The following is a 27,956-nucleotide window of genomic DNA, read 5'->3' on the forward strand; positions in this document are numbered from 1 at the left end:
CTGGTCCCCATACTAAGACTATCCCTGTATAACCCTCCCCTCTGGTCCCTTTACTATAACAGTCCCTATATGAACCCTCCCTTCTGGTCCCCTTACTAAGACTATCCCTGTATAACCCTCCCTTCTGGTTCCCTTACTAAGACTATCCCTGTATAACCCTCCCTTCTGGTTCCCTTACTAAGACTATCCCTGTATAATCCTCCCTTCTGGTTCCCTTACTAAGATATCCCTGTATAACCCTCCCCTCTGGTCCCTTTACTATAACAGTCCCTATATGAACCCTCCCTTCTGGTCCCCATACTAAGACTATCCCTGTATAACCCTCCCCTCTGGTCCCTTTACTATAACAGTCCCCTAATGAACCCTCCCTTCTGGTCCCCTTACTAAGACTATCCCTGTATAACCCTCCCTTCTGGTTCCCCCTACTAAGACTATCCCTGTATAACCCTCCCTTCATTTCAATACTAAGACTATCCCTGTATAAACCCTCCCTTCTGGTCCCCTTACTAAGACTACCCCTGTATAACCCTCCCTTCTGGTCCCCTTACTAAGACTATCCCTGTATAACCCTCTCCTTCTGGTCCCCGTTACTAAGACTATCCCTGTATAAAACCCTCCCTTCTGGTTCCCTTACTAAGACTATCCCTGTATAACCCTCCCTTCTGGTCCCCTTACTAAGACTATCCCTGTATAACCCTCCCTTCTGGTCCCCTTACTAAGACTATCCCTGTATAATAACCCTCCCTTCTGGTTCCCTTACTAAGACTATCCCTGTATTAATCCTCCCTTCTGGTCCCCTTACTAAGACTATCCCTGTATAATCCTCCCTTCTGGTTCCCTTACTAAGACTATCCCTGTATAACCCTCCCTTCTGGTTCCCTTACTAAGACTATCCCTGTATAATCCTCCCTTCTGGTTCCCTTACTAAGACTATCCCTGTATAACCCTCCCCTCTGGTCCCCTTAACTATAACTGTCCCTATATAACCCTCCCTTCTGGTCCCCTTACTAAGACTATCCCTGTATAACCCTCCCTTCTGGTTCCCTTACTAAGACTATCCCTGTATAAACCCTCCCTTCTGGTCCCCTTACTAAGACTATCCCTGGTTCCCTTAACCCTCCCTTCTGGTTCCCCCTTACTAAGACTATCCCTGTATAACCCTCCCTTCTGGTTCCCTTACTAAGACTATCCCTGTATAACCCTCCCTTCTGGTTCCCTTACTAAGACTATCCCTGTATAACCCTCCCTTCTGGTTCCCTTACTAAGACTATCCCTGTATAACCCTCCCTTCTGGTTCCCTTACTAAGACTATCCCTGTATAACCCTCCCTTCTGGTTCCCTTACTAAGACTATCCCTGTATAACCCTCCCTATGGTCCCCTTCCCTGTATAACCCTCCCTTCTGGTTCCCTTACTAAGACTATCCCTGTATAACCCTCCCTTCAGGTCCCCTTACTAAGACTATCCCTGTATAACCCTCCCTTCTGGTTCCCTTACTAAGGACTATCCCTGTATAACCCTCCCTTCTGGTTCCCTACTAAGACTATCCCTGTATAACCCTCCCTTCTGGTTCCCTTACTAAGACTATCCCTGTATAACCCTCCCCTTCTGGTCCCCTTACTAAGACTATCCCTGTATAACCCTCCCTTCTGGTTCCCTTACTAAGACTATCCCTGTATAACCCTCCCTTCTGGTCCCCTTACTAAGACTATCCCTGTATAACCCTCCCTTCTGTTCCCTTACTAAGACTATCCCTGTATAATCCCCCTTCTGGTTCCTTACTAAGACTATCCCTGTATAACCCTCCCTTCTGGTCCCCTTACTAAGACTATCCCTGTATAATACCTCCCTTCTGGTTCCCCTTACTAAGACTATCCCTGTATAACCCTCCCCTCTGGTCCCTTTACTATAACAGTCCCTATATGAACCCTCCCCTCTGGTCCCTTTACTAAGACTATCCCTGTATAATCCTCCCTTCTGGTCCCCTTACTAAGACTATCCCTGTATAATCCTCCCTTCTGGTCCCCTTACTAAGACTATCCCTGTATAATCCTCCCTTCTGGTCCCCATACTAAGACTATCCCTGTATAATACCTCCCCTCTGGTCCCTTTACTATAACAGTCCCTATATGAACCCTCCCTTCTGGTCCCCTTACTAAGACTATCCCTGTATATCCTCCTTCTGGTCCCCTTACTAAGACTATCCCTGTATAATCCTCCCTTCTGGTCCCCATACTAAGACTATCCCTGTATAACCCTCCCCTCTGGTCCCTTTACTATAACAGTCCATGTCCCCTACTATGAATCCCCTCCCTCCTGGTTCCTTTACTAAGACTATCCCTGTATAATCCTCCCTTCTGGTTCCCTTACTAAGACTATCCCTGGTATAATCCTCCCTTCTGGTCCCCTTACTAAGACTATCCCTGTATAATCCTCCCCTTCTGGTCCCTTCCCATACTAAGACTATCCCTGTATTAACCCTCCCCTCTGGTCCCTTTACTATAACATCCCTATATGAAACCCTCCCTTCTGGTCCCCTTACTAAGACTATCCCTGTATAACCCTCCCTTCTGGTTCCCCTTACTAAGACTATCCCTGTATAATCCTCCCTTCTGGTCCCCTTACTAAGACTATCCCTGTATAACCCTCCCCTTCTGGTCCCTTTACGCTTAACCAGTCCCTACTAAGACATGAACCCTCCTTCTGGGTTCCCTTACTAAGACTATCCCTGTATAACCCTCCCTTCTGGTCCCCTTACTAAGACTATCCCTGTATAACCCTCCCTTCTGGTCCCCTTACTAAGACTATCCCTGTATAACCCTCCCCTTCTGGTTCCCTTACTAAGACTATCCCTGTATAAATCCTCCCCTCTGGTCCCTTTACTATAACAGTCCCTATATGGAACCCTCCCTTCTGGTCCCTTACTAAGACTATCCCTGTATAACCCTCCCTTCTGGTTCCCTTACTAAGACTATCCCTGTATAACCCTCCCTTCTGGTTCCCCTTACTAAGACTATCCCTGTATAATCCTCCCTTCTGGTTCCCATTACTAAGACTATCCTCTGTATAACCCTCCCCTCTGGTCCCTTTACTATAACAGTCCCTATATGAACCCTCCCCTCTGGTCCCTTTACTAAGACTATCCCTGTATAATCCTCCCTTCTGGTTCCCTTACTAAGAACTATCCCTGTATAACCCTCCCTTCTGGTCCCCTTACTAAAGACTATCCCTGTATATAATCCTCCCTTCTGGTTCCCCTTACTAAGGACTATCCCTGTATAACCCTCCCTTCTGGTCCCCTTACTAAGACTATCCCTGTATAACCCTCCCTTCTGGTTCCCTTACTAAGGACTATCCCTGTATAACCCTCCCTTCTGGTTTCCCTTACTAAGGACTATCCCTGTATAACCCTCCCTTCTGGTCCCCTTACTAAGACTATCCCTGTATAAACCTCCCTTCTGGTTCCCTTACTAAGACTATCCCTGTATAACCCTCCCTTCTGGTCCCCTTACTAAGACTATCCCTGTATAATCCTCCCTTCTGGTTCCCTTACTAAGACTATCCCTGTATAAGGACTATCCCTGTACTAACTAACTATCCCTGTATAACCCTCCCTTCTGGTCCCCCCTAACCTGTATGACTATCTGGTTCCCTGTACTAAGACTATCCCTTAACCCTCCCTTCTGGTCCCCTTAACTAAGACTATCCCTGTATAATCCTCCCTTCTGGTTCCCTTACTAAGACTATCCCTGTATAACCCTCCCTTCTGGTTCCCCTTACTAAGACTATCCCTGTATAATCCTCCCTTCTGGTTCCGCTTACTAAGACTATCCCTGTATAAACCCTCCCTTCTGGTTTCCCCTTACTAAGACTATCCCTGTATAACCCTCCCCTCTTGGTCCCCTTACTAAGACTATCCCTGTATAATCCTGCCCCTTCTGGTTCCCTTTACTAAGATATAATATTTAGTCTATTGTGAAACCCTAATTATCCCTATTATGAACCCTCCCGTTCTGGTTCCCTTACTAAGACTATCCCTGTATAGGACATCGTGGCCTTGATTAACTACTTAACAAAAGAAACACCTTATCCCCTACACACGCCGTACTGCAACGGTAGTATAAGGTACAAGAAGTGGGGTTGTATAACAACCAACATTAGCCGTGAGTCATATTGAAAAGGAAGCCAGGGGCCACACCCCCCCCCGCGCAGGTCCCCCGCCCCGCGTGTTGTTGTGGGGCTTGCAGTATTAGAGTTAGAATATACATCGGTGGGGATCTCCAACATTATATACCATTGCTGATTAAAAGTTGATAGAGAAGGATTGATCAGATGGTTAGGACAAACAAATGTCATCGTCTTTTTTTAAAAAAATGTTAATTACATAGTTTTTATCAATTCTGCTTGAAAGATATTTAAGTATTTGAAGCGGGTCTTCATGTTTGTTTTTTATAAAAAAGGATACCTGTTAGACTTTGCAAAAAATTGTGTATAACAGAAAGCGCTATAAGTGCGGAGAATACCATGGTAGACATTCATTTTCATCTGATTTTTTTTTACCACCACACTGGTGAAATTAATTCAATAATATTTTGATAATTTTACCTGTGAATATATTTATGAATTCTCAACTTAGCGCAACTATCACTGTGAAAAATTTGAGACCTGCAGAAAGACTTAGTCACACTGACTCCTATACTGACAAAGAAACAATAAATAAACTCAATAAAACATACTTTGGGCATGGACAAATTTCCAACAACAAGGACAAGGAATCTTTTCACCTCAATAGACAGTCAGAGTGACTGATAATTTGCCAAAACAGGTAATAAAAAGAAAATGAGAAAAAAATTGAGATGTTTTTAAAATTAAATGTGCTATAACTTGCCCACTAAACATCAAACTCCAAACCTAGAGATGACAAGAGTAGCTTTGGTTGTCAGATTCCTTTACCACTACGACCCATTTATCTCATTCACATTAACCACTTTGCTAAATTAATGCCAGTTTAATTTAATTTGAGTGACCCCCTGCCCCTATCGCTATCAAGCCTGTCCACTTGCAATTTGGTCCCTTTACTTGGGCAATTCCCTGGTTTCGAACCCATACCTCTGGTCCCCTTTTCTAATGACTGTCCCTATAAATGATCCCTCCCTTCTGTCCCCCTTACTAAAACTATTCCACTGATATAAATAACCCTCCCATCTGGTCCACTTACTATAGGCTGTACAGAGACCCAATTCTTCATTCACCTTCCATTCTGATCTTTACTATAGTTAACCCTCCCTTTTAGTCCCCTTCCTAAGGCCTCTGTCAGTCCCACCAGTCAGATCCTCTGCACCTCTGTCTCCAATTACTCCCTCAACCTAAACATAAAATATATTTGTTTAGAGAATGAGTTCCGAGATTAGTATAGAGCTGAGATGATGGTACAACAATGGTCGCGCGGATAGATCTGTCAGCCTCGGAAGCGCCAGGAACTCCTGCTAAATTATGGAAATGGTCCCAGGAATAGTCCGTGATTATTATATCTTTTTATTTCATATTTTATGGTGCCTTTTCATCCTACCCTTGTAGGAATTCTTCCTGGGGAAAATGTCTCCACATTAGGACACACTTCATGTAACAGCATTAATGAATATGTGACATGCAGCAAATGAGCGGGAAGTGTAGAAGGTCTCTTGGTATCCGGAGGGTTATACAAACCCCTGGGCCTTCCACCGTCAGTGCAGTGGAGATGACAGTCCGGGACGGAATGAAATCCCTGGAGCGAGACCGGATCACCATATCAACACAATATCACTCGAGCCATCTCTTATTACTGGGTACTAATACCGAATAAACATTAATAAAATTTAGAAATGTAATGAATAAAATCTTTCTAGATCGTCTGTATTGGTTACGCCAATGATACCATTATACAGATAACCCTTTACCCTATCAATAACAACCTCCTCCCCACCATCACCCAAAAACCTCATCCCAAAGCATGTATATACCTTTGTATCATCATCCAATTCCAGTCCCTGACTAACCAACCCACCCTTTACCCCCAAATCCTCACCCCAACTGTAAAAAATATAGTTATACCTTTATATCAGGAATATAGACAAAATCCTCTTCCCAAGCCTCCCTCTTTGATACAATTAAAGTAAATCCTGCCTCAGTGACCACCTCTGTATAAAGACCACCTTCTTAATAAGACCACTTTTCTAGGGTCCTTAATGACAAATTTCAACAAGATTTCACCTGTATATACAGACCACCTTGATATAAAGAGAAAACCGTTTTTTTTTTTTTTTTTCCTTTTTTATACCTTGAAGTGGGTGGTTCCGACTATATACAGGACGACCACTCTGGAGCCACGCCCTCTATGATTTCATCTTTGCCCCACCCCTACATCCCATCCTAACTCTCTGGTGACCCCTCTAAAGATACATCTTTGCCCAAACCCCCTACTCCCCATCCCAACTCTCTGGAGACCCCTCTATGATACTTCCTTTGCCAAACCCTACTCTCCATCCCAACTACTCTGGAGACACCCTCATATGGATACATCTTTTGCCCCACCCCTACTCCCCATACCCAAATCCAACTCTCTGGTTCGACCCCTCTAATCAGATACATCTCTTGCCCCACCCCTATCTTTCAACCCCCCCATACCACCCAACTCTCTGGAGAAACCCCTCTATGATACATCTTTGCCAAAACCCCCCTACTTCCATCCCAATCTCTCTGGAAGACCCCTCTATGATACATCTTTGCCCCAACCCTACTCTCCATCCCAACTCTCTGGTGACCCCTCTATGATACATCTTTGCCCCACCCCTACTCCCCATCCCAACTCTCTGGAGACCCCTCTATTGATACATCTTTTGCCCAACACCACTACTTCCCCATCCCAACTCTCTGGAGACCCCTCTATGATACATCTTGCCCACCCAACCCCTATCGATCGCGTCCATCCCAACTCACCTCCTGCGTGACCCCCCTCCTATTGATACACTCTTCCAACTACCTCCCACCCCTACTCCCCACCCCTACTTTAGATACATCTTTGCCCCTTCACACTACTCCCCATCCCAACTCTCTGGAGACCCCTCTATGATACATCTTTGCCCCACCCCTACTCCCCATCCCAACTCTCTGGAGACCCCTCTATGATACATCTTTGCCCCACCCCTACTCCCCATCCCAACTCTCTGGAGACCCCTCTATGATACATCTTTGCCCCACCCCTACTCCCCATCCCAACTCTCTGGAGACCCCTCTATGATACATCTTTGCCCCACCCCTACTCCCCATCCCAACTCTCTGGAGACCCCTCTATGATACATCTTTGCCCCACCCCTACTCCCCATCCCAACTCTCTGGAGACCCCTCTATGATACATCTTTGCCCCACCCCTACTCTCCACCATCCCTACACTCATCTGGTGACCCCCTATTTAGTTACATTACTTTTGGCACCACCCCTACCTCACTCATCCCAACTCTCTATGAGACCCCTCTGTGATATACATCTTTGTCAACCCACCCCTAATACCACACAATAACCTAATCTCTGGAGAACCCGCTCTGATGCTAACACTTCTTTGCGCCCACTCCCTACTCCCCATTCCACCAAACTCGTCTGGAGAAACAACTCCATCCATGTTTACATCTTTGCCCCACCTCCTCTACGACCCCATCACCAAAAACTCTCTGGAGACCCCTCTATGATACATCTTTGACCACCTCAACCCTACCTCCCTCTACATCCCAATCTCTCGGGAGATACCACCTCTATGATACTTCTTTGCCCCACCCCTTACTCTTCCCCATTCCCAACTCTCTGGAGACCCCTCTATGATACATCTCTTTGCCCCACCCCTACTTCTCCCATGCTCCCAACTCTCTGGAGTCACACTCCTCTATGTTGCATCTTTGCCCCATCGCCAACTCCCGATCCCAACTCTCATGGAGGAAACCCTCTATGATACAAGCTTGCTGCCCACACCCCTACTCCCCAATCCCAACACTCTGGAGCTCCCTCTATGATACATCTTTGCCAACACCACCTACTCAGCCATCCCCAAACTCCTCTGGACAGACCCTCTTTGATACCATACTTTGCCCCACACCATACTCCCCATCCCAACTCTATGGAGCAGCACATCTCTATGATAAATCATTGCCCGAACCCCTACTCTCCATTCCCAAACCTCTGCTGGAGACCCCATCTATCGATTCTCACTCTTTGCCACTACCCCCCCCCACTATGACCACATCTCCCTACTCTCTCTGGAGACCCCTCTATGATACCAATCTTTGCCCCAACACAACTCCATCCCGAACTGTCCTCTGGAGACCCTTCTAATCAATCTTGCCCCACCCCTAACAACTCTCTGGTGACCCCTCTATGATTTACATCTTTGCCCAACCCCTTCTCTCCCCTAACTACAACTCTCTGGGTGACCCACCTCTAGGTTGAATCTTTGAACCTCACACCCTCACTCCCCATCCCAACTCTATGGAGACCTCTCTATGATACACACTTATGCCGCCACCCCTACACCTCCATCCCCAACTCTCTGGAGACACCCTCTATGATACATCTTTGCCCCACCCCTACGACCCCATGCCCAACTCTACTGGAGACCCCTCTATGATACATCTCTTTGCCCACCCCCTACTCCCCATTCCAAACTCTCTGGTGAACCCTCTATGATACATCTTTGGCCCCCCACCTCCTTACTCCCACATCCCAACTCTCTGGAGACCCCTCTATGATCCATCTTTGCCCTACCCTTACTCCCCATTCCCAAACTCTCTGGAGACCCCTCTATGATACATCTTTTTTGCCCACCCCCACTCCCCACTCCCAACTCTCGTGGAGACCCCTCTAATGATACATCTGTGCCCCACCCCCTACTCCCCCATCCCAACTCTCTGGTGACCCCTCTATGATACATTCTTTGCCCCACCCCTACTCCCCCATCCAACTCTCTGGAGACCCTCTGTTCCTGTGGATACATATCTCTTTGCCCACACCCTCCTACTCCCCATCCCAACTCTCTGGAGACCCCTTTTTGATAACTTCTTTGCCCAACCCCTAATCTCCCACCATCCCAATATATCTCTTCTGAGAGATACAACATTCCTATGATACATCCTTTGTCCCCACCACTACTCTACCCATACCATCTCAATCTGGTGACACCCTTCTGTGATTACAATATATTGACACACCCCCTAACTCCCCATCCCCCAACTGCCTCTGGACGTCCCCTTTTTGATACATCTTTGTACACCACACCATACTACCAAATCCCTACTCTCCTGAGAGACTTCTATGATACATCTTGCTTCAATACCCTACTGCACCATCCAAACTCTCTGGAGACCCACTTTATGATACATCTCTGCTGGACCCCTACTCCCATCCCTACTCCTCTAGACAATCTTTCTATGCCTCCATCTTTGTCCCTAATCCCTACACTCCATACCTACTCTCTGAGACCCATCTTGATGATAAATCTTTGCCACACACACCACTACTTGACTAATCCTTAATGCTCTGGATACCCCTCTATGATACATCTTTGTCCTACAACTCCTTAACTCCCCATCCCAAATCTCTGCGAGACCCTATCTATGATACTCTACATCTGCACACACACCTACTCCCCATCCCAACTCTCTAGAGTGACCCTTCAATTTACATCTTTGGCCCCACCCCTACTCCCCAGTCCAAACTCTCTGGAGAACCCATCCATGATAAATCTTTGCGCCACCCCTAATAGCCATGCCCTAATGCTCAGGATACCTCCTCTTTGATAATCAATTTGTCCAACACCGCTTCACTCACTAGCCCAACTCTCTGGATGGTCCCATTCTTGGATACATCTTCTGCCCACCCCTACTCCCCACTCCCAACTCTCACCAGACCCCTCTATGATACATCTTTGCCCCCACCGCCCTACTTACTCCCCATCCAACCCTCTGGTGACAAATCTATGAAGTACTATCTCTTGCACCAAATCACACTTATATCCCCACATACCAAACTCTCTCTGGAGACCCTTCCTTATGAGATGAATCTTTGCCCCACACAAATACATCTCCATGCCCAAACTCTATAGGAGAACCCTTATCTATGATACATCTTCTTTGGCCCACACCACCGCTTAATCCCAATACGCAAACCATCCTTCGTGGATGACGCTTCTATTCGATACATCCTTTGCCCCACGCCACCTTACTCCTCCTTCCCCATACTCCTACTGGAGTACCAACTCGATCATGATATACATCTCTCTTTGCCCCACATATTCTCCCATCTACCCAAACTCCTCTCTGGTGAATCCACTCTTGATCGATACATCTTTGCACCACCCCTAACTAGACCCCAGCCCTTATGCTATTGGAATAGACAATTCAATGTTACATTCTTCTTGATCCCTCAACCCTTCTCCACCCATCCTCCAACACTCCTCGGTGCTACCCACTTACTATGATAAATCTTTGCCTCCACCCATTCTAACCGCTTACTGAGCCCTCTCTCGGGGACGGAACCCTCCTTTTCGTTCTTTCTTTGAACACACCCCCTCGTAATCACATACAACAAAACTCTCTGGACGAAGCCCTCCCTGCGTGATACACATCTTTGCCCCAACATTTCTCCCTTACCAAACTCCTTCTGCGAGACCACTCCTTTCTTGTTTAACAATCTTTGTCCAACTCCCCCCCTACTCCCCATCACAACACTCTGGGAGAAACACCTCTGTGTTACCATCCTTTGACCCCACCACTACTCCCCCTATCCCAACTTCTCAGGTGCAACATTTTATTAGATACATTCTTTGTCCCAACCCACCACTTCTCCAATGTCCCAACTCCTCCCTGGAGACCTCCTCTATCGCAGACCAATCTTTGCCCCACCCCTAACATCCCTATTCCCAAACTCTCTTGGGACACCCTCCCTTTGATACACATTCTTTGGCCCACGCTCCTACTCAACCATCCAAACTCCTCCTGGGAGATCCCCCTCTATGATCATCATCTGTGACCCCACCCCTCTACCTACCAATCCCAACATCTCTGGAGACCTCTCTATGATACATCTGTGAGTCCACACCCATAATCCACCCAATACACAATCTCATATGGTGACCCCATTTATCGATACATTCTTTGCCCAACACCACCTATACTACCAATCGCGCCAACTCTCTGCGAGTACACTCTTCAGTGTTACATCTATTGACCAACAACACACCAACCTACCCTTCACTCAAACTTCTGGAGAACCCCTCAATGATCAAATTCTCTTGCATCCCCAACCCAAACCCCTAGCATTACTCTCGCTTGACCCCTCTATATACACCCTCTAATGCCCTAACATCGCTAGTCCTATACCCCACTCCCCTTCCCAACTCTCTGGAGTACATCTCTCATGATAATTCTTTGCACAACACCCCTAATACCCATTCCCAATCTCTCTCGGAGACACCCTCCTAGGTTTAACATCTTTGCACAATCCCAATTCTCCATCCCAAATCCCAAGACTCTAGGGGACCCCTCTGTGATACACTATCTTTGCCACAACCCCTACTCCAGCTACAGTACCAACTTTCTGGAGAACCCCTTTAGGACTCTCATATTTGTCCGCACCTCCTAATCCCCCACTCTCCAAACCTATCTGGAGAAACCTATTTGGTTACATGTCTTTGCACCACCCCTACCACCCCATCCCAACTTTCTGGAGATCCCCCTTTATGAACATCTTGTCGCACCCCTACTCCCCATCCCAACTCCAGGATGAGACCTGCCTCTATGATACTTCTTTTGCCCCACCCCTAACTCCCCATCCCAACTCTGTGGAGACCCTTCTATGATACATCCTTTGCCCACCCCTACGCCCCATCGCCCAACTCTCTGGAGGAACCCCTCTATGAACATCTTTGCCCCTCCCCTACGTCCTATCCTCTTAAATAATATATATGGAGACCCATCATGATAATCTTTGCCCCATTTTCCCACTTTGATCCAAACTCTTGGAGACCCCTTATGATACATCTTTGCCCCACCCCTACTCCCCATCCCAACTCTCTCTGGAGACCCCTCTATGATACATCTTGGATGATACATCATTTCCCAACATCATACTTAACCATTTTCAACGAAAACTTCTGGACCCCTCTAATCATCTTTGAACCCCTTATAGATGGGAGACCCCTCTATGGTGGATACCCCTATATGATACATACTTCTTGCCCCAAGTTTCCCTAATTTCAATTTGTCTCTCTGGAGACCCCTATGAGATCCTTTAAGGAACATCTATTCCCCACACCCTTACTTCAACATTGCTCCAAACTATAGATGGGATGGTGCATTGTCTATAAATAACAGAATCTTCCTTTTCTGTGCTTTCATCTTCTGTTCAATTTTTTAAGAAAGTCCTCAAAAAATGGCACTGGTCATCCAAGCCTTTGAGTTGAAGTCCCAACCCATAGTCCACAGGTAATGGACTCCGTTTTAAATTTTTGTTAAAACACCTAGGCTTCCTGGATTTCCCGATTACTAAAGGTCTTATCTTTTTTCACCAGTCCATTGATGCACACAACGCCACGGTGATACGTTCCTTTGAACGTTTACCTCCCGCACGCCAATCCTCACCTTTATGTGTAGAAAGTTTTCTTTGTGGTGTCATTAAAAAAAAAGGCCGGTTTTCATCCATGTTAAAAATGTCACTTGGATTGTACGATTCACAGATTTCTGACAGTTTTATTAGTCCATTCAGCTACAGTTTGTTTTTGTTTACATCACCCCTTTCTCCGCTCATGGATCCAAAAACGTGTTGAATCTCTTAGTAAAACTTTGTAGCCATCCCTTGTGATGCCTTGAAATCCGTTTTCCCCCAAATACCTCCGCAAAGTTATAGAGCCTTGGTTTTGACAGTAGCGGACTTGAAGTTATTTGATACCCTTCTTGCCGAAGCGTCTTTGAACCACTCCGTATGTTAGGCTGTTAATTTCTTCATTTCCAGTTAGATAACGCCGTCTCTTCGATTCTCCTCGGAACATTGTTTTCAAAGTCATTTATCAATTCTAATTTTCGTTTACGTAGATTCTGAATCTGATTTTTTAGTCCAACTCCAAAATCCTGTGCTACCTTGTAGGCCGGTTTCCCCGCATCTAGTAATTTGATTGCTTCGATCTTGTCGTTTAAAGTTAAAACTTTTCGTTTAGGCGAAGCCATACTACGTACGTACGTCTGAAACTGTACGCTTAAAAACAACAATAATGGCGCAGAAAGCGTCCCTAGTGAGCTGTGTTCATTTCATCTCGTACAGACGTGAATTTCGCGAGAGGTCAAGAGTGTATCGACTATAACTTCCGGTTTAGGTAAGGTCGCTAGACTCTTTATCTGGAGACCCCTCTATGATACCCCTCTATGATACATCTATAGTTTGCCCCAACCCTACTCCCCACCTCGCATCTGAGCCTCCTCTACAAAATTTCACCTGTATATAAAGACCACTCTGATATAAAGACCGTTTTTCCGTTGTCCGTTGTCTTGATTGGTGGTTTGACCAAATACAAGTACCTCTCTGGAGACCCCTCTATGATACATCTTTAGTTTGCCCCAACCCTACTCCCCACCTCGCCTTTCTAGAGCCCCCTCTACAAGATTTCACCTGTATATACAGACCACCTTGATATATAAAGACCATTTTTCCTTTATACCTTGAGTGGTGGTTCGACTATATACAGGTACCTCTCTGGAGACCCCTCTATGATACATTTATAGTTTGCCCCAACCCTACTCCCCACCTCGCCTTTCTAGAGCCCCCTCTACAAGATTTCACCTGTATTATATACAGACCACCTTGATATTAAGACCATTTTTCCTTTATACCTTGAGTGGTGGTTCGACTATATACAGGTACCACTCTGGAGACCCCTCTATGATTCATCTTTGCCCCAACCCTACTCCCCACCCCGCCTTTCTAGAGCCTTCTCTATGTTACATCGTAATGCCCCACCCCACCCTGCCAATAATAGCCCCTCAATACATAAAGTATAGAAAGTCTTGATATATAGTCTCTAGCACTGTCTCATCATTATCCCTTAATGCATCACCAAAGTCAAATGAACTATCGCCATTGTTGTTTCATGTCATCAAAAATGATAAAAGATGATATTGAGTTGAACATCCAATTCAAAAGCTGTTATGATATGTTTTTATTAAAGATGCTCCACCGCCGGCAGAGCATACTTGATATTCATCATTTGAACAATAATTTGTGTTTAATCGTGTATATATATATATATATGCCTATTTAACACAAAAAATAACATAAAATAGTTTATTTCGCCTTTGGTGCATGCCCAATCATTACTTCATTCTATATAGGATATAGTGCCACGGAATTTTTTCGGGATGCAATTAATTATTTTTCATATTTTTAACTTGAAGTAAAATTAGAAGCTTAAATTTTTCAATGATGGTAATGGTGGAAATCTTTTGTAAGTGAAGAAAAAAACTAAATCGTCTGCTTCTATTTTTGATAGGATAGTGGAAAAAAAACCATTTGTCAGCTGTGGAGCATCTTTAAAATGTTTTGTAAATGCTCATAGTACTATAGGGAAAGCTCCTATGGTTATAAGTAAACCAGATAAGACAATACACTCTTGTGATAGTATATATTTTTTATAGACCTGAAAATATCCAGACCACTATTTGTTCCTATGAGATAAGCCATGCCATTAAAGGGGAGATAAGCCTGTCATACTGTCATTGATTGTGCTTTAGTGCAGGAAATTGCAATAGAAAAACAAATGCATTCTCCACGTTTGAGTGTCAAATGAATGGCCATATTCAAGTTATCATTAACTACAGTAAGTCTCAGGCAGGCTAGGGTGTTTGTTCAATAAATGAAATGGGAGCTAAGCTGATAAAATACATAAAACAGATCTAATGGTGTTCAGCCTACCTTTTGCTACAAATCCCATGACGCTTTTTAGTCAGCGTAAAAATAATTACTGATCAGAAAAGTATATCATTAGAGATTAGCGGTAAATATTGCTGCATTCATCGATGTTATTGAGTCAGGCAACATGTCGTGTGTCGTTACGCCTCGAAAGCAAGATTTTAATTTCATGTCATATTTAATAGTTTCATATCAAAATGAAATACAATCAATATCAAAATTCTGGAGAATAATAGACTTTTTGTCTTTGTTTGCATGCAAATGTGATTGGAGTTTTAACAATCGAGAATGAAGGTACACATGGCTCAGCCTGTGCCAATCTGTGTTATCAGTGCGTTTTCCACATTTGCAGAAGAGTGCATCTGAGAGCGCTAACGATAAACGGCAGTTATAACAGGATAAGCGCCATTGATCGGTTCCACATCTTACACAATGATCGAGGGCGAAATAGGAAATGAAAAATGGTGGACTGGCTCAAAGATGACATATGAAACAATAGAACGGAAATCACATTCTCCATAAGTCTTTTCTAGCCCAGCTGCAGAAATCGTCATAATTAAGATTACGTCAGCAATTCCTTCGATATCGCTTTTATCCCAGTTTTACATGCCCATGTTTGCATGACAGTCAAACAAGACAACCATCTCATGATTTCAATTTGATGCAGGATTTGATCACATTGCGGATTTGAATCGGATAGGAAAGCATTTGAAATCTACTGAATGACAGCCTTATAAGGATTTATCGGGAGGAAGCCTGATCCGCTGTCACTCAAGCGTTACAGCTAACAAGATCTATTTGTAAAGTCAATCATGAACACGGCAATAAAAACAGGTTCATTTTTTATCAATCATTAGTAAATTTAGATTGAGGTCAGAAAACATCAAAAAAAGTTCAGTAATATAGAAGAGAAAAGGTGACTGTACTGATGTAGAACATACGTTAAATTTCTTTCTATCATGATAAAAAAAGGCGAATACCTCATCTCAAAAAATTAAAAAAAAAAAAAAAAAAAAAAAAAAAAATAATTCTTCTCAAAAAATTTTAAAAAAAAACTGTCGGTTTTACTGTATTTAAGAACATCTTTTAGTGTTTTCTTTGTTTTTTTTTTGTTTTGTTCAGATGAGTTAAATTAGGATTTTAATATATTTTTTGACTGGTAGAAATTTTACATCAAAGTGATTAGTCTTAAAGGGTTTTTTACGCATCTTGCTATGAATTCAGAAGACATAAGAGTATTTCTGACGTTTGCCCCATACCTACCTATTGCATTGCATCGCGTCATGTTGGCATTCTACTGATTAGTGGAGGTGGGGGCATATATATCCTTCAGACAATTTTACTCTATCAAGGGTTACATGCTTGTGGGCTGCACTAACACAAAATGGTCAAATTGTCTGGAGTTCTGCCTGCGTAAATAGAATAAGAATGAGATCTTTATAAAATTTCTTTGTCTACAATAATGAATATATGTGTATATTATTGAGTGAATTGATCATTATCAACCATAATTTATTGGTCGCTATGGGTCCGCCCAAATCATCACTTACCAATTCATATACATTTTATGGTTTCCGAAGCATCATCATTGCTTGTTAGGTTTGAATCAGTCTCCCAGACAATCGTTTACCTCCATCCAATTGGGAATTTTCTCTTGCATGTTGAATGTTGAAATTCAATTGTGTGTCATAACAGAATGGACGACCTGTGGAAATGGTGCCTCTAGCAGGAGCGAAATGATTCCAAATTATGACCACTTCGACCACTTTGGTGTCCTGTGATTGTAAAACATGTAACATGCCATTCATTAAACCGGAAATTGTCTGTCTGTCCATGTATTTATAAACTATACCCCACTCTCTCTCACTTTATCTCCCAGACTTTATTTCCCCGCAACAATCAACTGTACAAAGCCACCCCTTTAGGCTAATGAAACAGTTGTAATCAGTAGAAAGAGACTGCATTGTCTTTAACAGTCGTAAAAGTTCTGATGAATGGTCCGTCTGCTATTTGTGAAATTGAATTAAGGACGTTTCGGGCGCCACATTACGGTGGCCAATAGCTTGCCCAACGGTGTGTTGCACCAAATTACTGAGATATCGTTGGAATACCAATTACACGTGAAAACACTTAAGTTCAATTATTGATGCAGTACTAAACGGATCTAAAGCATCAGTCAATGGACGGTTGATACCGAAACATAAAAAAAATTTCTTCCAAACTTTTTGTTCTCTAGGAATGAGCAGTGGTAATAAAGCTACAAGCTGCTATTGATTTGCACTTGTAGGCTATAGGGATTTCCCCACTGGCACCATCTGACCTCCGAAGACTGATGCATGTACGTATTCTGTCCCCATTCTCTATGCCTTCTTCATGTTTAATTCAAGAAATCTTGCAGATCACTTGTATCCCCATGACACTCGCCTGCTAATAGTAACCAGCATTAGATTGTTTTCAATGAATTGCCCAAGGCCTTTTTTGTATTGGATCTTTCTGATAAGTCTGAGAAAAATAATACAACCACGCCAGGGAATATTGGTGATATCACCAAGCCTTCATTAAAGTTTTGGGAGAACTGGAAGTAATGTTTAGACTTTCCTTCTAATTTATTTTGACAATGGCTATGCATAGGAATAGCTTCCCAGTTCGGCAAGGTGCCCAACAGCCAGAAAGCTAATAACTATCTCTTTTCAAATCTTTGTGAAACCTTGACAAACATCCTTTCCCAAAGTGAATTTATTTGACAATTTCAACTTAATAAGGAAATACATTGGTGAATATGCTCATTTCGTGGCCATGATCCATCATTTAAGATTTTCTAGGGTAATGCATACATATAAGTTTGTCCTTCCCATTTAGTGTTTAGATTGGCTTGATATTGCAGCTTAATTAACTCATTAAAATCTAATATCTAAACTATAAGTCTAATACTAAGGCATATTTTCAAATCCAATAATATCCAATTCAACCATGGATTGACTATATTATCAGTTAATTTGTATATTTGTAGAGTAGAATAAATCTTTAATATTTTGTAATTTACTGTGGTGAATCTATCTCTGGGCCATGGTGGCAAATTGGTCTATAAGGTATTTGACATTCTACAACTAGTCTTGCGTCCCAGAGTTGAGGTGGCCAAGTGGGTCTTGCACCTCAGGTTGATAGTGGCCAAGTGGTTAAGGTGTCTGACATTCTACAATTAGTCTTGCATCTCATGTTGAGATCCCAAGTGGTTAAGGTGTCTGACATTCTACAGCTAGCCCTACATCTCAGGGTGAAAGTGGCCAAGTGGTTAAGATGTCTGACATTCTACAGCTAGCCCTGCATCTCATGGTGAAAGTGGCCATGTGGTTAAGGTGACTAATATTCTACCACTGCACACTTCCAGCTTTGAACCACCAGTTTGATGCAGTTGGTTTCCTAAAAGTATGTCAATATTTTTTTCTTCAGATTGTCTGGCTTTTTCCTTCTCCACCTTAATCTTTCAAATCCTGAAATCAACAGTGTTAATAAGGCATTTACCAAAAATCTCTACATATAAAACATAAACAAACTAAACCAATAATGCAGAAGAGAATACACCGTTTGTAAACAATAGTAATACAGTTAAGTGTAAGTTAATGAGCCGTGACTATCACCATTTTCTGGGTCAGTGACTCTACATGCCGACAGTTGTGACATTATCTAAGGGGAGATAACTCCCAAGGTCACATGTGTCAGCGCTTCCTCAAAATTATCTACAGCCGCTAGTTTATGATTGTTTCATGGCCGTTTGCCTCTACTGTTTTGTCTGTAAGATGGTATCGCTATAGCTATTGTAAGCTCACGGAAGTATAGAGGTTGCATGCATTGGCCTTTTTACATAAACTATATTGATGAATAGATTTCAAAAATAACAGTCATGCTTTGAACTGGAAGAAAAGAAGGAGAAAATTGAATAAGATTTTAGATAGATGCTTTTATCATCAGATTGTATATATGGTATCATGAGACAATGGATTGGTGATCTAGAAACCAGAATACAATAACCCAAGGTCACTTTATACCTAAAAATCACAATAGGTTAACATAACCTTGGTCTGACCTTCAGATATTCTGTGACCAGTTACCTTGACCTTTGAACCCCTTGACTTTGAGGTCAAAGTTTGTTTCCATGACTACAATGAACTGGCTGTGATATTGATGTCTCTGTGATTTTACCTTGTGACCCAAAGGTGTCTTGAGGTCAGGTCAAGCCTGGATGACCTCAAGAACAAAACATTATGACCATTTCAAGGTCACATGTAGTTGACCTTGAAGCTATTGCAACCAGCTTTGGATCCTCTGTATCTGAGAGGAACAGAAGCTAGACCATGGGATGTTCCTTGTATAGCACTGGTGAGCTGCAGGGATTACACATTTCATATGATAAGAGGCGTACTATAGATCATAGCAACCGGAGAGAAGTTTTAACAAAAATAATCATGGGTGATGTTAAAGTGCTCTCCATGGCTGTTATATAAGACTTTATACAGATAGCAGTTGTCAAAATATATAAAACAGGTACGAACTGTGGAAGATTGCCTGGCTTGTACAGGTGCCAGATTAAACAGGGTTATGTCAAAATATCTCAAATTAGAAGAAACGAAATATTTTTTTCATTAGGCATTTTTCATTGATATTAGATAAATTATATGTGTGTTGTATTATAGAGTCATATGTCAAGATAACTCAAAGTGGAAAAAATTAAATATTAATTATCCGGTTTATACAGGTGTCCAGATTATACAGTGTTACATAGAAATGTATACAGCAACCCGTCTGATTTGCACAGGTGTCCAGATTATACAGGGTGACATAAAATGAATACAATAGGACCTACCTGTCTGGTTTGCACAGGGGTCCAGATTATACAGTAATACATAGTATAAATATGTTGGGACCTACCTGTCTGGTTTGCACAGATGTCCAGATTATACAGGGTGACATAAAATGAATACAGTGGGACCTACCTGTCTTGTTTGTACAGGGGTCCAGATTATACAGTAATACATAGTATAAATATGTTGGGACCTACCTGTCTGGTTTGCACAGGTGTCCAGATTATACAGGGTGACATAAAATTAATACAGTGGGACCTACCTGTCTTGTTTGTACAGGGGTCCAGATTATACAGTAATACATAGTATAAATATGTTGGGACCTACCTGTCTGGTTTGCACAGGTGTCCAGATTATACAGGGTGACATAAAATTAATACAGTGGGACCTACAGGTCTGGTTTGTACAAGGGTCCAGATTATACAGTAATGCATAGTATGAATATGTTGAGACCTACCTGTCTGGTTTGTACAGGGGTCCAGATTATGCAGGTCTACATGAAATGAATGTATTAGGACATACCTGTATGGATTGTACTGGTTTCTGACTTACAAAGGATTAATACTGTTTTCCTATCCTGATAACATAGACATGCCTGCCAGGTCCAGACAGCATTGTTTGTTATGGACTACTTAGACCTTGCATGACATTGGAAAGATGCCTGCCAGCTAGACTCTGTATTGACTACTTTTAATAATGAAGGTTTTCAAAGAGACCGGAACATGTTTAATACAAAGATATTTTTGGCATATGGCTTCTCCTCCATAGATGCCACTGGCGCACATGGCCCCTGTGATGTTGGAGGCAAACACAAGCACGATATAGCCACCAGGTGGTGCTTACCTAGTGAGGGGGAAGAGGGGTGCCCCAGGGGACCCCGGGGTCTATGTATATATAAACATACTGCAGGGGATTGTTGATAGGAGGCTGGTGAACATGTGTCCTTATTTTAGTGAGAGTCTGTATGTAAACACTGAGGTGAGATGCTGAGCTTTAGCCAGTCAGAGGGCTGGGTGTCCAACAGGAAAACTCACAAAGAGAACTCTCAACTGGAATTTATTTAAAGAATGTTCTCACACTTAAAGTTTGTGAAATTCTATATAAGCTGTCAGATTTTGGCATCAGCCTAAGTTTTAAGTGGTGAATGTTAGGCTTTTACATCCATTGCAGAATGGTACTTTCACTTGCGCGGGTGTATATAGTTTCAATCAATATTCTTCTCTTGGGATATATACACATGTGTCTTAGGTAAGTTCTGCCTAAACTGCTACAGTGCATGAATTTGTGATATAAAGTACCAGCCACCTGAATGGAAAAAAACTGCATGAAATTGTAGTGTTTTCTACATAAATGTTCACTTCTAATTATTTTGACTTTCGTTCATATAATGAAATCTATCTCAATGACCAAAGCTGAATATACATCTAGACCACCTGCTTAGAAGACCACCATCTTTGCTTCTACATATTCAACAAACAATTGTTTTTGGAAGATCTTTATAGACAGGATATTTCTTGGAAGATCATTATAGACAGGATATTTCTTGGAAGATCATTATAGACAGGATATTTCTTGGAAGATCATTATAGACAGGATATTTCTTGGAAGATCTTTATAGACAGGATATTTCTTGGAAGATCTTTATAGACAGGATATTTCTTGGAAGATCTTTATAGACAGGATATTTCTTGGAAGATCTTTATATACAGGATATTTCTTGGTTTGTCTTTATTGACAGGATATTTCTTGGAAGATCTTTATAGACAGGATATTGTCTTTGTTAGTCTTTATAGACAGATTTGACTGTATACAACATTTATCTTTTCTTTTGCATAAAAATGTACATTACAGAGAAGCATTGACTCTCATTGGGGGTGGAGGTGCAAGGTCCTGGGATATTGAAAGTAGCATTGAGTTCAGTGCTGGTTCAGTTCTAGCTTGCCAATAAAAGACTTCACATTTAACAGGTTCTTGGGGCTTTGAGTCATACAGTTCGAGTTATGCTGGTTCAGACTTTTCAGATGTGTGAAGGGTCAGTCAGAGCCAAGGTGAGTTGGTACATCATACTCTCTATTACATCAACCTCTCACCGTTTGTGCGAAGATGATTGCTTTCATCATGTATTCTAGCTACCGCTGCCCTTCTGCACATTTCAATGTCCCAACTTCCCTATTTCCCAGGTAATTAATTACAGAAATGCTATTTTGTTTTCGCCACCTGTGAAAAAACATAGGCACCAAGCTGTGTGATTAATAGCAATATTCCCCATCCATTTGTCCCTCCCCCTTTTACTTGAAAGCTTTGCTATGTCACCTTTAGCAGAGCATGTGAACCCTCACCCGCCATTTCATCAGAACTCAGGTGGTCTCAGTTGTAAATGAAAACAAGCTATATGTTGTAGAACTTACAGGAAAAGGTCTGCATGCATGTTTAATTATGCAAGCTTCAACGAATGTGAGTGCTGCTCGTTAATTACTTCTGTTTCACGATGAACACATGCGTACACATGCTATCGCGGAACCAACTTTTCTATCCCTTTGTTTTACTAGGATGCCAAGTTATTTTTGTACATCGTTTGTTTTTTCGATGTCTATCTAATTATGAGAGCCTCCATTATTAATTTGGACTTTATTAGTGGTTGTATATTGGAGATTTTTATCATCAAAATTGCGCATACTCCCAGTTCGTTGCGCACTGTGCATGTTTGATCCCAGATCTAATTCAATGGTCCCCAACAGCACGCTTTGGTCTTGAATGACCTTTGGCAACCCGTGTGGTCATGCAGTCAGGTGACCCTAGTGTCCATTGATGTCCAGTCCAGGTAGGATAGCCTCGTGGCCAAGATGTGTCGGACATGCGCCTTCCCAGCCAGCCCTAATAAAGACCAGTGTATGATTCAGAACAAAATTTCTGGTATCAATTTCCAGTCGATATAAATACAGGTCACAACCTGATCCAAGATTTGGAGACAGTGACTAAGCATTGATTTGCTGAATTACCAGTTGTTATAAAACTGTCGCCATAGTTGTATAGATAGATGATTCAGCTCAATCTCACTTTAGTTTAACTATTTTAGGGCTCGGTAAGAAATTGTATATCTCATGCGGAAATAAAAACAAAACATAAAATTTCTTTATTGCCCTGTAATATGGTAACTTTGTAGAGATGTAATAATTGTTGGAGGAGCGAGCAGCCTAACCGACCCCACCAGGAAAATATCATTTTTATGATGTAATATTTACCATAACTTACCTGTAGGTAATATATCTACATACCTGTACTAAAGCTATAGTAACACATTACTAAAATGAAATGTTTTTTGTCGTTGAGAGCTTGGAGCTAGCTGCCTTTTGGGTTCAGCTACCCCAAGGTACTGGTTAGTGTATTTGCTAGCCAGAAGGAACAGCTGTTTGGGTTTAACTGGCTCCCTGAGGTACTGTCTATTAGGTATCTGGTGGCTTGTGGTCCCAAAAAGGTCACTAGTTACTAATAAATGTTACTAGTCAAAGGGATCAGTCCCCCCCCCCCCCCCCCCCCCCCTAAAAAAAATAAATAAAAAAATACTGCCAACAAGCAGTCCCCAAGGTAGTGGCTAGTGTATTTGATAGTTAAAGAGAGCAAGCAGAGTACAGTATAGTGTGACCCTGAGGATAATCGGCCCCCAAGGTACTGTAACTTTAATGGGATCAGACTGTAATTGTGTGTGTAACAGGCAGATCAAATCACTTAACCTATAGGTTTTCCTGTTAAATACTTAACCGGATTTAACAGGCTATGGTGTATTTGGTTACCCTGAAATATATCTGCTATAATTGGGCAAGCCTTGATCTGTTACTCCACCATTATACAGATCCTTTTGTGGGCTGAACTTTTAACTTCATCACCCCTGATATTTCATAATGGACTGGTCTGGTCTTTGATTTAGAAGAGTCTAAATGTGTCTTCAGGGGTGAATGAGTTAAGATAGAGATAAAAAAAACCTGTCTGATACTTAAGTCGTGGATGCTTCCTTCACTAATTGATGTTTTGTCTTCTTTAGAATTTTTTTTTGTTACAAGTCCTAAAAGGGATTTTATTACCAGGCATGAAATGCGGTTTTAACTACAGTGAAATGATACTGTTTTATCTACTCCACAAAGCTTCCTCTGTTTATTTATGGAATGCAGCGGGGAGATCGTCATAATTACGCTCTTAGGACAGGGTTGTTTTTCTACAATGTTTGTTAGTATAAGTTTGCTTAGTCATTCGGACCAAGTCCGATGTGGATCAAATCTTCACCAGAAGTTTGAGCGGCAGTCAGCAGGAACTGCCCGTAGGTTGATGATATTGCTCTGGAAGCTCAGGTTTTCTTCTACCAACAAAGCATTATTACATGACAATATAAATTTGTTTTAACCAAATTGATCAGAAGTCATTGTTTTATAACTGTTCTTGTCAATTTAATAACTTTGAAAAAAAAGGTAAAAGAAAGATCAATTTCAGAGATACCTTCTTGCTTGGCATGTCATATTTGTTTATGTTAAATGATAAAACCTGTCATGATACACAAAATGTACATTTCAGGTTAAATAAATATTAAAATATCATATATTATATTGTAAGGATGTAATGATTAATACTTTACGGTACTCTCCCTTCCGCTTATAGCTTTGTTCAAGGTCAATAATGTATGGGCATTGTTAACTGACTCACCGTTAAACTTTGTACTTATACTTTGATCATGCTATTTAATTATTTAACTTTTTTTTCAAATTTGAATTAAACGAGAATATTAGGTATGGGACATTTAAATAATCCTTTAATTTTTAAGCCAAGTAAACTCAGGGTTATGGAAAGTAAAAAATCTAGGCAGTCTGAAATAAATCATAGCAATATCATAGTACTGCAATAGAGAGAGGGAAATACATGGGGGATGGGGAATCTTCAGAAACTACCTCCCTGTGATTGAAAATAACCAGGGCAGAAGAAAATGTTTTTTCCTGAAACAACTTTTTCATATTATTGGAGAAATTTTAGAAATTTTGGCCATGTGTATACTGTATAGGCCCTGCTTATCTTGTGTTAGCGTCTAGCGAAGGTTTGCCAGAATGATTAACATTGTTTGAACCAGCAGCGTAAATTTATCAACTCTCTCTGTGAATTACGACACCATCACATGCAGGCCGCGGCGTTTGAACAGAGAAAAGACATGCATGCATGATGCAACAGATAAATTGCAGACAGGTTTTTTCCCAGTTTTGTCAAATTGATAACAGAGTCGCCCAATATCTTTTGAATTGTGTTTAGCGGTCCATTTCTCTTTCGTTCTCTCGTTTAAAACTTATTTATGTTGCTACAATTACTTCTATCACGTTACCATGGTTTCTCGACAAGACTCAGCTACTGTGTTTAAGCCCATATTAAATCAGCACTGGTTAATTATGGTGAGAACGTCTGGAATTTTTAGGGTCAATTTGGCACAAGGCTATATTTTAGGTATGAAAATAGTTTCATAATTTCTAAAATCATCAAATTGACTTGGGTTAATGTTTTTTCTGCTGATGAAATGGCAACATTAAACAGATAGACAATAGTATTTTGTTTGAGTTAGCATCACAAAATAAGGATAAGTGATTCTGTTATGCTGCTCATTTAACATCATTTTGATTTGATTTTCTGTAAAAAAAAAATCTTAACCATTTTAAGGGTGGAAAGTTACTTTATGGTATTTTTTTGAGTTGGAATCAATACCTTACATTGTCTACTGATCTGATTCTTGTCAATGTGTCCTAGCTGACTCCTTTTGAATCTGTAAATTCATCTGGAGAATATTTTTCAGTGTGATAGCCATTCAATGCCTGCACCATGACAACAGAACAGCTGACTAGATCCCTAGGGACCCAGGTAGTGTGATTCACTACCCTTCACATGGTGGTGGTTTCATTTTCTCCGCCTTTTGAATTAAGGCAGATCTAGCGCCATCTTGGGACCACTAACCAGTATAGATCTGCCTATCTGTAGACGCGGTGCCAGCGAATAATTGCATTTTACTTGTTTCAAAATATTTTTTTGTTGCAATGTTGGAATAGGCAATGCAATCCAACCTACTGCATGTATTTAATAGTGTGAGCTTCGAGTAACATGTACTTCCAATCAATGTACAAAGATCTTCTTTCTTTAACTCAATCCGCATTACAATATATAGCCAATGCATTCTATATCACGATCCCTCCCAGTGGTTACTATAACAGGAGAGGGGAAAATGTAGCGACCATACCGAAATTCAAACCCAAATCCTCCAAACACAATAGCCGAATGCTCTTCTAACTGGAGCTACCTGGTCACCGATGATAGACCCAGTCCAATCCCACTATGCTCCTCCCTCCTTTTTCAATGTCTTCACCCACAAAGACATATGAGACTCTTATACCACCGCTGTAGGTTTTAATAGGGCATCAATTTAATAACAGAGAGATGAAAATGTATCGATTAGACCGGGATTCGAACCCATGACCTTCGAACACGATCCGAATGTTCTGCAGACTTAGCTACCTGGTCATTGACGGTCGACCCAGTCCTATTCTGCCACATTACGACATCACAGATCCTATGCAGTGGAAACTACAGCAGTTTCCACTCAGAGATTTCTACATCAGAGTTCCCGTCCTGTTTTCTACATCAGAGTTCCTATCCAGTGATTACCATAAAACAATTCCTACCTTTGAGTTTCCTTTGTTACAGTTCCCACCCTGTGGAAATATTGCATGACGACCTATGAGAACTGTGAAATGATTGTACTTTTTATGTAGGACTAGAGAGCTGTGATTGATTGACTTCTTCTTACCTTTTATAAATAATTGATGCATTTGACACTGTGGTAGATTGAGTCTAGCTTGGTTCACCTTTATTCCAGGTATTTACCTCACCTGTAATACAGGTGTGTATAACACAGGTGAGTTACCCACCTGTATCAGGCCGTCAGCTTCTGAAGCAGTGATAGATAGATATATGGCATGTACCTTCATAATCCAAGGTGTTTGGATTTGCTGATTACACATATATCTGTCACAATGCAAACAATACATGGATTTGATTAGCTAATTCTGTAAACTCCCAAAGGATCCATTTGAACTCTTTTCTGTACTTTCTCTTTCTATATATTTTACAAGGACCGAACAATGAGAATACCATATACAGATTTCAGATATCAACACAGTAAACAATACGCTGTATTCATATGGCAATAGATAACAATAGAACTGAATTAATACCAACTCTTTAGTTTTCCCTATAGAACCATATTCATCCAATAGACTTGATAATCTTTTAACCCACAAATGGTTAAAAATATCATAGCAATTTGATGACAACAAATGTGTTCGCACACTATTCCTTTGACAATGAAAACATGATAGGTCGCCTTGATAAGGTTTAAGAATATTGCAATTGAGAATTTCCTCTTTCAATGCGAAGAAATGTTGATAGCTTTTAGTGAAAAGAATAGAAAAAGAGAGTAATTTGTTCTGTGTAGTTTAATGGTTCCCTTGGGAGCCAGTCGTTGCAGCCTCCCATACTGTAGATATTATCCTGCCAGATGTTGCAAGGTTTAACAGCCCAGAGCTAATACTACAAATTGACAATATAAAAGGCAATTTCTTTAAGTCAAATTTGAAATATTGCTGAAATTTCATTCAATCATTGACACCAAAGTGTGGTTTTGTCAGGGAGGCATATAGGGATACACTAGTGTCAATCTTCATGATGACATCACTACCGACCCCATCAGCACTGCCTCTGACCTTCAGGGGTCATGTGACTTGGTACAGACTGGGAGTTACCCAGTGTACCTCTGATGGCTGTATATCATTGGCTAGGGAGGGGGTGTCTACTCTAAGGTTCTGGTGACATCTGTCTTCACTTTTAGCTAGATTACAGGCGCTTGTCCTGCACAGGGTATCAAAGGGTCTATCTGTTCCCCTCTCCAGTCAAAGGGCCAGGCACAAGTCAAGGGGCCCTGGGATTGTCCCCTGTCTCTGCTGTAGGGACGTGTCTCACCTTGGATTCTCGTGTTTATTATCCCCAAGGGTGATCCGATAGGGCACTAATGTGTGGTAATGGTGCGAGATAGTTGATTAATGCTCAA

At 41.8% G+C, this 27,956-nt stretch overlaps 1 protein-coding gene across 6 annotated transcripts in view; it reads left to right on the forward strand.

Moving 5' to 3' along the window:
• The window catches only part of LOC138335949 (plexin-B-like), a 169,364-nt gene that overhangs the window by 47,769 nt on the left and 93,639 nt on the right, over window positions 1–27,956 (forward strand). The gene's annotated exons all lie outside the window — the stretch shown is intronic.

Source organism: Argopecten irradians, chromosome 12 (genome assembly GCF_041381155.1).
Source record: "Argopecten irradians isolate NY chromosome 12, Ai_NY, whole genome shotgun sequence".
Classification (NCBI taxonomy): Eukaryota; Metazoa; Mollusca; class Bivalvia; order Pectinida; family Pectinidae; genus Argopecten; species Argopecten irradians.